Genomic DNA, 14,172 nt, shown 5'->3' with positions numbered 1-14,172 from the left:
GTCCCATTTAGAGGTACGCCCGGTGGAAAATTGTGTGCTCCTTAAGGTTCCCATGACCTAGACGGCGTGTGGCATCTCCCACATCAAATGTTAGGCACCATATTCAGACAGTGTGCCCTGTATCGAATCAGACAGATTCTCTAAGCGGGTATGCCTAGGAGGCTTCACCAGAGGGAGCTGAGCGGGCAAAATTCCCATAAGGAATAAGGGATGCAGGGCAAGTGCTGGAGGACAGCCTTGCTCATTGTCTCATACGCCTAGTTATGGACATTCCTGTGAGCCTTGATTTAGCAAGTGAAGGGACTGTGCCAAGGTTAAGTATAATCCTTCTCGCCTTAATAGCCTAAGTAGGCAAGCGGGGTAGGAGCGGTCTCCTAACAAGTGAGTGGCTGTCCCAGAGATGGGAGACACATGTGTCCAGACACACACGGTGCGAGAAGGGCGGCAGCTAGTGTGATCAGCAAATAGGTGGGGCATTGTGAGCCAGGGTGTCTGAAACTGTCCCGCCCAGATTTGGGGCGGGGCTGAGTCATGGGACGCAGTGGAAATTTCCCGCGTGGGGTGAATAGTGCTTGGCACAACTCCACAGGCCAAAATGGCTTTTGTTTCATCAGACACTAGTTGATTCAAGCTAACTTCAAGGGTGCACTGCTTAAATCAGACAGATTCTCTAAGCTGGTATGCCTAGGGGGTTCCACCACGAGGGAACTGAACGGGCAAAATTCCCATAAGGAATAAGGGATACATGGCAAGGGCAGGAGGGCCCCTTGCCCATTGTCACACACTTCTAGTTATGAACACTCCTGTGCGTTATGATTAGCAAGCAAAGGGACTGTTCAAATGTTAAGTATAATAATAGCCAAAGTAGGCAGGTGGGTGGGGGAGTGGTCACCTAGCAAGTGGGCTGCTGTCCCATAGATGGGGCACACAGGTGTTCAGGCACACACGGTGCTAGAAGGACGGCAGCTAGGTGAGATCAGCAAATAGATGGGGCAATGTGAGCCATGGTGTCTGCATTCGTCCCGCCCAGAATTGGCACGGGGCTGAGGCATGTGATGCAGTGTAACTTTCCCGCATGAGAATGAATAGTTTTTGGCACAACTTCACATGCCAAAAGGGCTTTTTGTTTCATCAGACACTAGCTGACCCAGGCTGAGGTCTAGGGGTATTGGGATATAGATGGGGTCATCTATAACCAGTAGGGATGGTTCTCTTTCATCTAGATTTGCAGGAGGCTCTAGACAGGAGAGGTTGCGGGTAAGACTATAGCTGTTTTGGTGGGGGACTCTGGCGGCGACAGTGGCTGCCTACAGAGCTGTGGCGGAGTTACAGGGCGATCTTGAAGCAAAGGGATACAGAAGGGTACCTCTGCGCGGCACCATGGTGAGTGCCAGAGCCAAATCCTAGGAGCCTCATGGGAGGTTCCTGGAAAACCGCGTCGGCGCCCCGCTAGTCCTTTGGGCGGTTGTGGGCCTGAACAACCGGGGGGTTGGCTATGCTACACTCCACCCTGAAAGGGGCGTGAGTAAGAAGGTACCAAGTGTCACGTGATCCGGGAAGAGGATCACCAGTAAGGGCAGCACAGATGGGGTTCGCCCCAGTGCTGCCTGGCTCATCAGGCGGGCAGGCGGCCCAGTTGGTTGCCTGCCCTTGGATCGCCCGTAAGATAACCCACCTATTACATAACGGTGCATGTAATAAACCTGCAGCAACTTTACCCAATCAAAAAATTGTGTTGTGTGCTTATTTATGGCATGTATGTTATGTTGGAGGGGTGGGAAAGGATGCCAATGAAGATACTATGCGGCTGGCCGAGGCCCCCACACAGGGCCAATAGAGAGGTCAGCTCTCTAGTGTCGCCTGGGCACCCCACACCCCCAGCCCCCTTCAGGGGCAGGGACTCTGGGTGGAGTCCCCCCAGCCTGGTAGCGGCACACGAAGGGCATCACTTCCTGGGCGCCAGGACTTGAGAGGGTTATATATCCCTCCCCCACCATTTTGGCACCCTCTTTTGCACGCCTGACACGCCATCTCCCTTCCTACAGCTTACCCGGCGTGATTTGTGGCAGGCAGGAGGCAGAGAATGTTGTAATGTTTTCTTTTTCATTGCAGGCGGAGTTACAGGGCGATCTGGAAGCATAGGGGTACAGAAGGGTACCTCTGTGCGGCACCATGGTGGGTGCCAGAGCCAAATCCTAGGAGCCTCATAGGAGGTTCTTGGAAAACCGTGTCGGTGCCCAGCTAGTCCTTTGGGCGGTTGTGGGCCTGAACAACCGGGGGGTTGGCTATGCTACGTGCCGCCCTGAAAGGGTCGTGACTAAGAAGGTACCAAGTGTCACGTGATCCAGGAAGAAGATCACCAGTAAGGGCAGCACAGATGGGGTTCGCAACAGTGCTGACTGGCTCATCAGGCAGGCAGGCAGCCCAGTTGGTTGCCTGCCCTTGGATCGCCCGTAAGATAACCCACCTATTACATAACGGTGTATGTAATAAACCTGCAGCAACTTTACCCAAACAAAAAATTGTGTTGTGTGCTTATTTATGGCATGTATGTTATGTTGGAGGGGTGGGAAAGGATGCCAATGACGATACTATTCCTGTTGCTCTATCCTTTCACGTCTGGGGCCGCCGCCCAGTGTTCACCAACCAGACTTCAATGCAGGTCTTGCAAGGCCCCCCTCAGGAGCATTGTGGTTCCGGACGCCGGTCATACATCCTGTGGGCGGGGGATGAGCCCAGGGCATGATTTAGCGCTGCTCTACATTGCCCCACTGCCTCAAGGGCAGAGGAAAAGAGGCCGCAACTTCTAAGTCACGACAGGCCTACTCGTCTCAGCCTTGTCCCCCACACAAGAAGTCTGCCGTCTGCTCACCACTCAGTTTATGTCGCTGCTCTCTCTCTGCCCGGGCGGGCGGTTCAGCCCAAGTCACAGGGCCCTTGTCTACTCTGCAGAGTATGCAATAGATTTGGAGGTTGCTTCTTCTCTTCTCTGTCGGTGAAGGAGCTCAAGTCCGAGAATGCCCCAGGCGAGCTCCTGGCGGTCTCGTATGTTGCATTTCATCACTCACTCCTCTGACAACCTCTCCTACAGGCCGCCACCGCCTCGTGTCTCTGGGCGGCAGCACAGCTCTCTCAGGGCTAATTGCGGGTTTCTGTTGTAATCAGCCGCCACACCATATTGCTGGCTTGTGTGTCCTCAACTACAGAGGGTTCGTATGCCCTCTAAATTTCAGATGTTGCAGGATATTGTCGCTCAGACAGCAGAGCCTACTCAAGGTGCGGCAATCTTGCAGCCAGGCGAAGCCACCCCTCAAACTGGCACATTGTTAGCAGCAGTGCATGTACACTATACTCAATCATGGGTTTTGGCATGTATGTACTTGGGCTCACTCTTATGTTTTCATTTTCTGTGTCTCTGTGGGGCACACTCCACACAGGTCAAGGTCATAAAGTCCTGGACCCAGATCAGCTTGAGTTTGGCCCAGATCAAACAGCACTCGCTCAAGATTGTAAATGTGTGGTCCAATAGCACACACTGCTGCTCAAGATCAGACAACACTGGCCTACAACCACACATTACAGGGCCAAGATGAAGCAGTATTAGGACATGGTTAGTGGTCATTAGTTTTAGATGGGAAATGATATTGCAGCATTGATTTGAGAGTCCATAGACATCTTGCTAACAAAGATTTTTTAACTTTGATTTTAACAGATATTTCACCCTCTTCTGCTTTAAACCTAGAGTTGTTTTCATTATCATTTATCCAAAAATCTGAGTCTTAAATTAGACAGAATATCAATCAGGAATTTGTGAAGCATGCTACTCACCCGTGAGGGTCTCAAGGTGCTGGGGGAAATGGGGGGGTGAAGAACCAGAACCTTTTGGGTCTGGCGGCGCAGGGTACGCCCTCTGTCCCCGGAGTTCACCTGCTTCGCTACACAGAGACACAGGACACTCTGTCGGCGTTAGAAGATTGGATTTATTTAGCTGCAGCTAGTACAGTTATCCTAGAAGTACACAAAGTAGGTTCTCAGGAGACTGCCACTTCACTCTGTGGCGCATCAGATTAAATACTATATAATACATAATTATTAACGAGACACACTCCCCAAGCATAGAAGAAAGGAGCCAATAGGGTAAGTGGAAAAACAAAGTGGAACAAATAAGAAAGGTTCGAAAACAGAAATATCAGATGACTCGAAGAGACCTCTCCTCCAACTGTGTTTGTCATCCCACCCCCGAACTAATTCATTAACAGATTATAACTAACTTGCAGGTGGTGAGATACGCTTGTGTGTGTTAGAGGACAGTCGTGACACGAGAGAATGCTAGCAGGAGACAGTGAAGGCCAGTTGATAAGATATGATCAGGAAAGAATAGTGTGAGCCTACAGATAGTTGAAACAGGGATTAGGAAACCCAGACAAGGATTAGTGTACTCGGCTAGTCCAAACACCAGCTTCGCAAATAAGGCCGAGGACGTATTTCGACACCGAGCTACGGGAAAAGCAGAATAGACTTCGTTCGCCGTGCTGCCTGAGTGATGGCAACACAAAATGGCAGCGGGTCACAAAATGGCGGGTCGATTCGATCGTAATCGAAAATCGAAGTTCCTCAGACCCTCCTTTTGCCAGAACTCAGGCAAGATAGACTCACGTTAATCTGAGTCCATGTCAATAGCCATGAGATCATCGAGCTGTTGCTGTAACATCATTCTTATGTTTTCTGCTACTTGTGGCTTGGGTTTTGGGATGCACAGAGTAGCACAAAGATCACAGATAGCGGGACCACAGTGCATACAAAGGCAGCAAGAGAATATAATGGTCAAGATTATTCCAAGGAATGTCAATGCTTTCCAACCCCATTTGGACAGTAGTCCCCAAAACCATTCCGTTAAAGACCAATCTCCTTCGTCCTGATGAATAGACTCGGAGATTATGTGCAACTTGGAGATAGCTTGGTATACTGTCAGAGCGTCATTAGGAATGAAAATACAGCAGCTTGACCCGATCAATTTACATACTCCACCACGATCGGCAAGAATAAAGTCTAAGGCAACTTGGTTTTGTAAGGTCATAAGACGATCCGCCTGTAGTTCTGCCGTGATATTACTTAAGGCTCCTACAGTGATGTCTATTGTAGTCTCTACGACACGGACCAGTTGCCTTATATTTCTGCTATTGGCCATTGGACCCCAGAAGGGAAGGAAACCTTAAAGGAAATCTCCTCCCTCTTGTCCCGCGGTATCTTTTGAGTCAATAATTCCTCTACTGAAACGGGTTCGGTGATAATTGGCAGAAGCAGTGCAAGTAGGAGGAAGAAGGAAGGCTATATAGCAAGTACCAGAGAAACCCGTTGGTAACCAAGTATAAGCTCTATCATAGCAAATGAAATAGGTGCCTTGAGACGGTACTAGAGGAGGCGAGTTTTGAGAGGAATAAATGTACGTGTAGGAGCAGTTACTCTTTTGTGCAGTGTCAGAAGAGCGATCGTTTATCTGTAAACAGAAGTTACCTTGATGCGGTATAGTCCAGATTGGCGAGGATTTTCCCTTTCCCACTTTATTATTAAGACTCGACTTGTATTGGGTGACGTTCCAATTGGTGTATGCTTTTCTTTCGTCAATGGAAATTTTGCTGTTCTCCATGATTTTAGCCATAACTACCATACCCTTAATCAAGGAACTATGACTAAAATCCGGATAATTAATTTGTGAAGTAACAGACCGTCTGAATTTGCTTTGATAAGCATTGGAGAAGATGACAAAGAATGCCCAAGCAGAACCCTAATAAGAAAAAGGAAGAACTAGATATGGCATTCCTTTCTCGGTGGTATGTGGCATAAGAACACATACCCAACAATCAGTTGTGTTAACCACTAATTGATGCTGGTGTAACAGTTGGATAAAGGAATTGTTGTAATACTCGGTTCTTCTGACAAGTTCATGTGAAGGAAAAGTATGAAAGAGGTGTGGAGAGATAGTAGAAGAAGGCAAAGAGGAAGAAGGGGAGGTATTTCTTGGCTGCAAAACATAAACTATCCAACCAATAATCGCCAAAGCAATACATAATGATATAAAAACACATAGAGTTATACTAAAACGACTGTACATTATTTTACAAGATGCTTTCTTCATTTCATTTCTTCTCTCTTTATTACTTGGTGTAGTTTCCATTTTTACTAGTGGATGCTCACGGCAATCTTCCTCAATCACTGAAGTCACGATGTTCTAACGTCCTATGACACTGAGGATCCTGCAGACCTATTGTCACTACTCAGGTCGTGACCTAGACTCCTACCGTGACCCTGCAACCGAAACAGAACACTACACAAGGGAGAAGAAAGTCTCAATTGTTCTTTTGTCTGGGCCTAAGGTTATAACGTTCCTTCCCCGGAACACTCTGATCTCGAAACAATGTTCTTGGTTCAGTCGTATTCAAGCGACGATGCGTTGGAATTGCTTCTTGTAAAATGTCGTCGTCCTCTTTCTCAGACAATGTCCCATTCAGGTGTGCATCGCTAAAGGGTACAAATCGTGGAACTGTTTCGCCTTCACAGTCACCGACCCCTCTACGAACCCACTGATCAAAAGGCAAAGGCAAAGGTACTTTCTTGCAATGCACACTGTGAATCCAGTTCTTTTTTCCTTCAACTTTGACGGCTGTTCTTGTGGTAAGTAACACCACTCGAGGCTCATGCCACCTGGGCTGCAGATTATTCGACTTTTGAAAATTCTTCACACAGACCCAGTCACCTGGTCAGATGGAATGACCTGGGTCTGTGGAGGCCTCCGGCAGAGCACTCTGAACCTGTTGATGAAGAACACGCAATTTAGTTGTAAGGTCATGCAGATAGTCAATCAACATTGGATAGGGCAAGTCTGAGAATTTCTTAGGGTGAGGTATTCCCCATACGTTGGCCGGACTGCCAAATACCACTTCGTAAGGGCTAAGTCCCAAACGAGAGTGTTCTGCAGTTCTGGTGGATAGCAGAGCTAACGTCAAAGCATCAGGCCAATTAAGTCCCGTACTTGCTTGAATCTTTGCTAATTTCAACTTCAAGGTTCCATTGTAACATTCTACTAAACCCGCTGATTGTGGATGATTTGCCGCGTGGAACTTTTGCTTGATTCCAAGACCTGCACAAATTTTCTGCATGACTTGGCCAACAAATTCGCTCCCATTGTCACTCCAGACAATGCGCGGCAAACCAAACCTGGGAAAGAACTCTTTTAGTAGGATTTTAGCTGTGGATAAAGCTGTATTATCTTTCAAAGGGTATGCTTCTATCCACCTCGAAAAGGCACAATCTACCACCAGAACATATTTGAGGTTGTTGTATCGATCCATATGAATGTAATCGATTTGCAACACTTCAAATGGGTATGTCGGAGGAGCAAAGTGACCTGCTGGAGTTGGGGTTCCCTTTCCTGGATTATACATTAGACAAACAATACAATGCTTTACTACATTGTCTGCAAATTTTGGGATATTCTCGTTTTGCCACACTGGGGCCAAAAGTTTACAAATGCCTTTTGCACTTAGGTGAGCTGGACCATGAGCCATAGTAATCACTGGGAGTACATAAGCATCCGGTAACAACCAACGTTGATGTTCGGATAATTCTATCCAACAACCCATCTCATCCAACATTCCCGTACTTTCTCTCCACTTGCTCAACTCTTTCTGAAGGCTCTTTCTGAATCATTTTCACGCTTTCCACTGTATTCTCACACATTCCTCTCTCTCTGACCCAATTCGCAGGACCTGCCACATACATTCGACTCGTTGAATCTCTCGCTGTTTTCTTTGCTGTTTCATCAGCAAATGCATTTCCTCGCCCAACATCATCTGTAATCTTCTTGTGTGCACTACACTTCACTATCGCTATTTGGATGGGTAAAGCAAGTGACTCAAGGAGATCAGTCACTAACTGACCATGCTGTATTTTGGTGCCATGTGAAGTTAGGAATCCCCTTTCCTTCCAGAGACGCCCAAAACTGAACGCGACACCAAAGGCATACTGACTGTCAGTGTACACGTTCACTCTTTTCCCTTTTGATAATACACAAGCTCTCGTCAGTGCTATCAACTCTGCTGCTTGCGCTGAATTGTGTTTAATGCGTGCAGTTTCCACAATCGTATGTAAAGTAGTTACAGCATAGGCTGAAACCGTATCTCTATTAGGCATTTTGAAACAAGAACCATCTACCCATAGAGTCCCATCCGGATTCTCTAGTGGTGTGTCTCTCAAATCAATTCTTCCTTTTGTCTCTTCCTCAGTACGGAAGAAACAATCATGCTGATCCTCAACACTCTCCTCATTTGGAAGGGGCAACAAAGTAGCTGGATTCAGGGTATTACATCGTTTGATGTGTACGTGACTAGCCAAAAGCGTCAGCTCGTAACCAGTTAAACGTGCACTCGTAAGATGCTGTGTTTTCGTTCTGTTTAGCAAAGTATCCACTGCATGTGGCACCATGACAATGAGAGTATTATCTAATACCATTCCAGCAGACTGTCGGATAGAAATTGCTGCGGCTGCTGTGACTTTGAGACAACTGGGCAATGCTTTAGCTACGGGATCTAATGTAGCCGAAAAATAGGCACATGGCCGCTGTCTGTCTCCAAATTGCTGTGTCAAGACTGACAACGAACAACCTTCTCTCTCGTGAACATACAGCGTAATAGGCTTAGTGTAATCTGGGGTGCCTAGTACAGGAGCAGAACAGAGAGCAGTGCGTAAATCAGTGAAACTCTTTTGGCACTCATCAGTCCAAGGAAGGGGCTGAGGCGTATCTTTTAAAGTGAGTGCTAGCATAGGTTTGGCGATCAAAGAGAAGTTAGGGATCCACTGTCTACAATAAGAAGTGATACCCAGAAAGGCACGTACTTCCCTTTGTGTGGATGGTACAGACATTCGTGCAATCGCTTGAATTCGTTCTGGTGTCAATCGTCGTCCCTCCTTTGATAGGAGATGACCCAAGTAGGTAACCTCTCGACAAACATACTGTAGTTTGGAAGGTGAAACCTTGTGATTCAGCTTAAACAAGTGGCGTAACAGTGCAACAGTGACATCTTTGCAGATATCTTTTGTATCGGCGGCGACTAACAAGTCGTCCATGTATTGAATAAGAGCAGCACCAATCGGCAAGTGAAAAGTATCAAGATGACATTTCAAAGCTTGGCTATAAATGGAGGGACTTTCACAATAGCCTTGGGGTGCGCGCTTAAATCGGAAGCTTCGACCTCCAAGAGAAAAACCAAAAATGTCCCTACTCTCTTCTGCAATAGGAATACTGAAGAAAGCATGTTTTAGATCGATAACAGAAAACCAAATCGCTGTGGAAGGTATCATAGTCAACAAGGCAGTGATATCTGGAACAACAGGGAATTGTGGAATCACAATTTTGTTTACTTCTCGCAGATCAATCACAAACCGGTACACAGGAGGCTGAGAAGGATCAGTACGTTTAAGAACAGGAAGAATAGGACTATTGCATGTGTTACCTCTCGTTTCTTCAACCACATCCTTCCGAATTAGGTCATGAATGATTTCCAAAAGCGCTTTTTCACCTTCAGCAGAAATTCTATATTGTGGGATACGTGGTAATTCAACAATGGGCTTGAGAGTGACAACATAAGGCGGTATCTCAAGACAACCCACATCGTTCGGACCCGTGGCCCAAAGTGCTGTTGGAAGAGAAAGCAACTCAGGAGGAAACTGATCTTTGGACAAATACATTGGGGAGATCAACTTCTGAGCTAGAGTGAGATGTACGCCAGAAGGAGAACAATATATTGTAGCATGTATTCTTTTCAATAGGTCTAGACCCAACAGATTCTCACCGCAACCATTCGTCAACAAAAGTGGAGCTTCCAAATCATAAGGACCAACTGAAATAGGCAAAGGACAAGAAACCGGATTGCGAACAGGGGCGCCAGAGAATCCTACAGAAACATTCGTTAAGCCAGACAAAGGTGCCCCAGGGAGTTTAGAATGAATGATAGAACTTCTCATTGCTCCAGTATCCAAAAGAAATGGCTCTGATACACCCATTGTAGTGACGTTAACATAAGGACCATTTTGATCTACTGGGATTGGCACAACTCCCCTACTTTGTCCATGGCTGTCCTAGTTGGCATGAAGATTCTCATTCTCGCCTTCAACATAATGATCTTCATTATAATACTGAGTGGATCTTACATTCTGCTGATCAAAGTAATTCATGGAATTGGGAGAAGGAAGGGCACGCTGTTCTTGAGTTAACACACCTCGACCTCTACCTCTGTTTGCTGATTGGAGGCTAGCACGACCTCGTGGAGCAGATAACGCTCCATTGCGCTGCAATAAAACCGGACAACTACTCTTAAAATGACCTTGATCTCTACAATAGGCACATTGATTAGGACCTAACAAAGGTCGCGGAATGTATGGCTCAGGTTTCTGATACAATCTCTGAAACTGCGGTGGCTGCTGAGTCTGAGGCTGAACATAACGTGGAGGATAGGCTTGCTGCAAGAGAACCTTCGTTTTTAAATCTTTCGTCTTTTTCTCTTGCTTTTCTTTTTCTTCTTTATCCCTATTCTCATAATATCGTGCAGTAGCCAATATCTGAGCAGAAGAAGAAACAGCCCAAGAACTTTCTGAATCTTTTAATTTGTGTGACAGCTCGGGAAGCAAATTGAATACAAATGTATCCACGAATAATCGCTGTCCACCCTCGGTAGCCATGTCCTGACCACTGTGATCGATAAATGTCTCCTCAAAATGAGTAAAGAAGTCAGAGACACTTTCATCTTTTTTTTGTTTGCATGCTGCTAACATATCCCAATTAACTCTCAGTGCAGGCATCATAGTTTTCATTAATGTAATGATTCGACCAGGAAGTTCCGAGATCAAAGCGTCAGGCTTTGCGCCACCTACTTGGTCTCTATCTGTATCAGCTATAACATTCCAAGTAGCACCTAGTTCTTGTGCGTGATCCTCTCTACGAATCTTAGCCCATATTGTCTGTGGGACGACATTACCCATCAACATATCAATATCTGCTAGATTCATAATGCAAGCATCGATTGTCTGCGATAATTCTTTGTAATACCCTGCAGGGTTCTTACGAGGATCTGGTAGAGTCTGCTTAAGAGCCAAAACTTCAGATCTCTTCCATGGCACATGTACCCATATACGCTGAAAATGAGCAGGAATAGCTGGATTAGCACCTACTCCCACAACCTCTTCCTTCCATACTGGAGGAACCTCTCTCATAGGGTAATTTTTCGACGTCAGTTTAACCGACGGATCGGAATCAAGAAAAATCTGAGAAAACAATAAGGATCTATGAGAGATAAGTGTCCTTACAGCTTCCTCGACTTTGGAACCTACAATAAGTCCTTTTTCAAAATCAGCTTGAACATCTAACAGATCTTGTGAGATCGGACTCGAACTCACATGTTCCCATTCTTTAATGAGAATGTCGCACATTACATTAAAAACATATCTCTGCGTAGGCGCATTCCATTGCAAAAAAGTAGGCAAAATATCAAGTACACTATATTGTGGACCCTTCTTGATCCATCTTCGTGCAAGAGAGTCTAGCTTCTCTCGTTCCTCAAAATCTGGAAACTGACTACGAGATTGTCTTTGAGCAAAAGCCGGAGACACATTAAAAGCTCCAAAGAAAGGAGATAGAATACTAGTGACAGAATCTGTGAAACACTTACGCACAGACGGTGAATTAGACATTAGAACTGGAGACAAAGTATTAGGAGAACTAACAGGAGAAGTACTGAAGATTACAGGAGGAGCAGAAGGCAAAGGAGAGCTAAGATCAGGAGATGAAGGCAAAGAAGTTGAGACTAATGGTAAAACCGGCAAGGGCGGTAGTACTGGAGGAGGCAAATGCTGAAGAGCCGGAACCGGCGGAGGTACCACCAGCAGCTGAGCAGGCTGTAACGACTGAGGTACATTGGCATTTTGCGCATAGGGTGGAGGCAACCTTAATAAATGAGACATTAGGGGATCCTCTTCTATAGCTTTCTTATTAGAAGGAGAAATAGGCAACACCGGATAGCATTTATCTATCGCCATACGATGTTGTCATTCTGAAATTTCAGTCGCATTGTCAATTTCATCATTTTTGAACTGTTGGGCAGCCTGTATAATTGTCATACCCTGTGCTTTCCTATCTCGTTTTGCTTGTTTAATTTCTTTCTGTTTGGCTTCCTTACGCCAAAGGCGGAAAGAGTCAAACATTGCCGGCCGGGCTTTTCTTTTGAATAATACTGCTTCCAAATTGTCTAGCACATCAGGGTCAAAACTACCGTTTTCTGGCCATTTGAGAACGCCATCTTTCTTCGTGTATCGATTCCATGTCTCGTTAAAGGCAATGGGGCCGATACCATGTTTCGAATAGAGCTCATATGTGGGAGTTCCAACCGAAGGAATCGGACAAGAGTCCTCAAGTCGGGAGTCCCTATTACAACCAAGACAACAAATTCTTCCAAACTTAGTCAGACCAGGCATTTCGCAATGTCTCCGGACTGTTCACAAACTTCAAGGGAGTAAAACTCAGTTTACGCAGTACAAATGTACTTACCCTCGGATTTAGCCTTTGCAAATGCTAAATCTAAGAAACCTAAGGACATAAAACAAAGAGCCAAATTGTGGGCGCAACCCACGAAAATACTTAACTAAGGACGTCTTCTTCCACCAACAGAGGCCCGTCTATCGTCTCGCCTTACCATACATCATCAAAGGAATGGGCCAAAGCAGGGAGGCAGTCAGGGCAGCGGTCGTCAGTAGCCGTCAGGAAGGAGTAACCGCGCTGCAAAAGACCTTCGGACCACTTTCGACATACAGGGGTCGCTTAGTGTGGCTCGCGAACCCTCCGGAATTTTCTTGCGGGGTTCCTCACGACCTTCGAGCAGAACCGGTACCACTGAAGCCACCCCACGTTGGGCGCCAATTGAAGAACCAGAACCTTTTGGGTCTGGCGGCGCAGGGTACGCCCTCTGTCCCCGGAGTTCACCTGCTTCGCTACACAGAGACACAGGACACTCTGTCGGCGTTAGAAGATTTGATTTATTTAGCTGCAGCTAGTACAGTTATCCTAGAAGTACACAAAGTAGGTTCTCAGGAGACTGCCACTTCACTCTGTGGCGCATCAGATTAAATACTATATAATACATAATTATTAACGAGACACACTCCCCAAGCATAGAAGAAAGGAGCCAATAGGGTAAGTGGAAAAACAAAGTGGAACAAATAAGAAAGGTTCGAAAACAGAAATATCAGATGACTCGAAGAGACCTCTCCTCCAACTGTGTTTGTCATCCCACCCCCGAACTAATTCATTAACAGATTATAACTAACTTGCAGGTGGTGAGATACGCTTGTGTGTGTTTAGAGGACAGTCGTTACACGAGAGAATGCTAGCAGGAGACAGTGAAGGCCAGTTGATAAGATATGATCAGGAAAGAATAGTGTGAGCCTACAGATAGTTGAAACAGGGATTAGGAAAGCCAGACAAGGATTAGTGTACTTGGCTAGTCCAAACACCAGCTTTGCAAATAAGGCCGAGGACGTATTTCGACACCGAGCTACGGGAAAAGCAGAATAGACTTCGTTCGCCGTGCTGCCTGAGTGATGGCAACACAAAATGGCGGCGGGTCACAAAATGGTGGGTCGATTCGATCGTGATCGAAAATCGAAGTTCCTCAGGGGGGGGTTCATGCAGCTCTGTATCATCCAAAGAGCCAAGTCTTGAGGCTCTTCCTGAATGCTTGCAGAGTGGGGGATCGTCTGATGCTGAGGGGGAGTTTGTTCCAGGTCTTGGCCGCGATGTAGAAGTAGGCTCTTCCTCCTGATCTGGCTCTGCGGGTGCGTGGGATTTCGGCCAGGACGAGGTCGGTGGAGCGGAGGCTTCTCTTGGGTGCGTAGAAGGAGACTCTTTTGTTGAGGTATTGGTGTCCAGTGTTGTGGAGGGATTTGTAGGCGGGACTGAGCAGCTTGAAGGTCACTCTCTTTTCGACGGGGAGCCAATGGAGGTCTTGGGTGATGTGGTCTTGTCGTGGGATGCCGAGGACGAGTCTGGCAGCGGTGTTCTGGATGGTTTGGAGTTTATGGAGTAGGGATTTGTTGATCCTGGCGTAGAGGGCATTTCAGTAGTCCAGT

The sequence above is a fragment of the Triturus cristatus genome, chromosome 12, assembly GCF_964204655.1.
Source record: "Triturus cristatus chromosome 12, aTriCri1.1, whole genome shotgun sequence".
NCBI lineage: Eukaryota > Metazoa > Chordata > Amphibia > Caudata > Salamandridae > Triturus > Triturus cristatus.
Note: the sequence above shows the minus strand (reverse complement) of the source record.